This window comes from Tupaia chinensis, unplaced genomic scaffold (assembly GCF_000334495.1).
Source record: "Tupaia chinensis unplaced genomic scaffold, TupChi_1.0 Scaffold143741_1, whole genome shotgun sequence".
Taxonomy (NCBI): domain Eukaryota; kingdom Metazoa; phylum Chordata; class Mammalia; order Scandentia; family Tupaiidae; genus Tupaia; species Tupaia belangeri.
Genome location: NW_006203590.1, coordinates 58,729 through 62,193, shown reverse-complemented (window position 1 = coordinate 62,193; position 3,465 = coordinate 58,729).

Genomic DNA, 3,465 nt, shown 5'->3' with positions numbered 1-3,465 from the left:
TATTTCCTGGTTCCTTCTTACCTGAGGCTCTTCTGTTTCTAGCTATTGGGTGATGTAATCACTTTTGGATACCCCTTTGGAGAATGTTTCTGGCACTGAGAATGAGTTTTCGTCCCTTTTGTTGTGGATTGATATGTGCCAAGCTCTCTCTTCTGCTGCATTTATTAATGTGGTCCACACAGGAGGAGTCTTCTATTCAGATATCTGAAAAGCAGTTTTTCTGGCAGGGGACTCTGAGGTTGCAAGAGCTGGGCTGGGGCAGGAGGAGCTGGAGCTGGGACTGGAGCCAGTGAAAGTCCCTGACTCAATTTCTCTGACTGGCCAGGGACTGAAGATGGAACTGGGCTCTGATGGAGAGCTAGGGGCTGCCCTTTCTGGTTAGGGGGGCTCTAAGGTTGAGAGAACTGAGCCGGGGCCAGAGGAGCTGGAGCTTGGGTCAGGGCCAGTGAAAGGCCCTGCTTAAATTTCCCTGGTTACCCAGGGGGCTACAGATGGACGTGGGCTCTGCTGGAGAGATGAGGGCTGCCCCTCTGTTGCTTTCTTGAGAATGAAGAAGGAAAATTCTGGTGGGCCAGAACAAGAGGAGGCTAATCATGGAGGGGGGGGAGGAAGCAAAAATCCTAGGTTTATCATTGAATTAAATAGGTAGGTTTCTTAACCTCAAACCTCAGAATGAAGCAACTGGAAACTGACTTTTGCTCATCTCAGAAACTACCCAGACAGGGAATCCTGAAAACGTTCAGGGAATTCAGTTCTCTGATTACAACTTTCCATTTCATACACCTTAATTGCTTTAGATTTTTCAGTTCAACAAACACGTTGCTCAGTTCTCCTTTTAGCAGATTTAGAATAGACTGAGCATATTATATTCTTCTGTAACCATCTTAGTTGGAAAGTTATTAAGTGCTGAAGTTGATGCATAGAGGTGGTGGCACTGATAACACCTAGTGCATCCACAAGGGAAGATCAGCATTTAGCAGAGCCCATTCTTTAGACTGTTGCCATGCATGAGTATGCTCTCAAGTGTAGTTTTTTTAAACATTGACACCTTTCATTGTTCCTCTTGCTTCTACATATTTCTATCAATTGGGAGCCTTTCTGAGATTCACTCACTTTCATCTGCTGGGGCAAACCTTCACCATCCTCTTGTTAAAAGAGTTATAAAAGTTACCTTATAGGTTGCTTTATGGAAGATGTTATAGTCATCCTCACCAGAGCCACTAGTAATGTGGCCACCATGAACTACTGTGCAAAGCTAATTTTAAATCAACCGTCAAGTTATGTACTTTTCAGGATTTTTTTCATTTAGGAGGCCTGGCTAAGACACTCTTATACTTGGTCTACTCTGGGGGAAATAAGGCTATTAGTCTCATCTGAGTTGAATGATGGTTAGCTTGAAACCCAAATTTTGCTGGAAAGCAATCTTGAAATTAGATTTCCAAGTTTTAGATGAGTATACATTCATTCTTTATGTTTATTTGATCAATTTGTCTTTTGAATTGCTAGTTAAATAAAACATTTTCTTAGAGTGACTTAGTACAAATGAATTACCTTTTGGACTAAAAAAGATCCAAAAAACAGGATTAAGGATTAAGGCAACAAATAATTTTTAAGGTAGGTTCATTCATTGTCTTGCTTGTCATGTCATGCTTTAAGAACCTATATCATATGATAAAAATATACAATAATTATAGCACTTCTATATATGAACAACAGAAGACTGAGATAGAACTGAACAAAAGGTATTCCATTTACTATAGCCAAAAAAGTATAACATACCTAGGAGTAAATCTAACCAAAGACATTAAAGACCTACACAAGGAAAACTACAAGAAGCTAAAAAAGAAATTGAAGATGATACAAAAAAGTGGAAGGACATCCCATGGATTTGAAGAATTAATATAATCAAAATGGCAATCCTACCCAAATTAGTCTGCATATTTAATGTAATCCCAATCAAAGTACCAGACACATTCTCCACAGATGTAGAAAAGACAATCATAAATTTGTCTGGAATCATAAAAGACCCTGTATTGCCAAAGCAATCCTGCACAAGAAGAGTAGAGTGGGCAACATCTCACTCCCTGACTCAAAAATATACTGAAAAGTTGTGATAATCCAAACAGCATGGTACTGGCACAGAAACAGACAGGTGGACCAATGGAATGGAAAAGAGTCCCCAGACATAAATTCCCAACCATCATACAGTCAACTAATTTTTGACAAGGGGTATCAGTCAATACAGTTGGAAAAGGAAAACGTCTTCAGCAAATGGTGCTGGAAAAACTAGATTTCCACCTGCAGAAAGAAGAATCAGAACCCTTTCCTCTCACCTTTGACAAAAAATCAACTAAAGGTGAATCAAAGATCTTTACCTGAGACCTCAAACTATAAAACTGTTCATGGAAAACACTGTAGAATCTCAGGGAAACATTGGGGTAGGCAAAGACTTCTAAAATAAGACCCCCAAAGCACAGTGAATAATTCCCAAAATAGACAAGTAGGATTACATCAGACTAAGAAGTTTCTGCATGGCAAAAAACACAATAATTATTATAAATCAACATCCTTCAGAATGAAAGAAAATTTTTGTAAACTATGCATCAAATGAGGGGCTGATAACTAGAATATACAAGGAACTCAAGCAATTGTTCCTAAAAAAAGATGATCAACCCTATCAAAAGATGGGAGAATGAGTTGAAAAAACATTCTCTAAGGAAGACAGGAAAAGACAAAAGGCATATGAAAAAATGCTCAACATCCCTTATTGTAAGGGAAATACAGATTAAAACAACAATGAGTTGCCATCTAACTCCAGTCAGAATCACTAAGATTAAAAAAAAAGAAAGATAAGAGCTGGGTGGATGAACAGACGTCTCTTCCAAAAGGTCTACACTAAAGGCTACCTATTGTATGGTTCCATTTATACGACATTCTGAAAAATGCAAAATTATAGGGATAAAATAAATCAATAAAGTAAAGGGACGACTACAAAAAGGTAGCAAAATAGAATTGTGGGGGTTGAAGGAAATGTTCTGTATATTGATTATGATGATAGTTACACATGTGCATGCATTTGTCAACACTCATAGAACTGTACACACATTGCTGGTGGGAATATAAATTGGTCCGGCCACTATGGAGAACAATGTGGAGATTCCTCAAAGATCTACAAATAGAACTATCGTATGATCCAACAATCCCACTCCTTGGTATCTACCCAAAGGACAGAAGAATTCTTAATTGGAAAAGTGCTTGCACATCAATGTTTATTGTGGCACTATACATAATTGTTAAGACATGGAACCAATCCATATGCCCAAGAACAGACGAATGGATTGAAAAACTGGCACATATACTTTATGGAATACTATTCAGCCATAAAAAACAAGACCCTGGCTTTTGAAAGACAATGGAAGAATATGGAAGCTTTACTGCTGAGTGAAGCAAGCCACGCTATGAAGG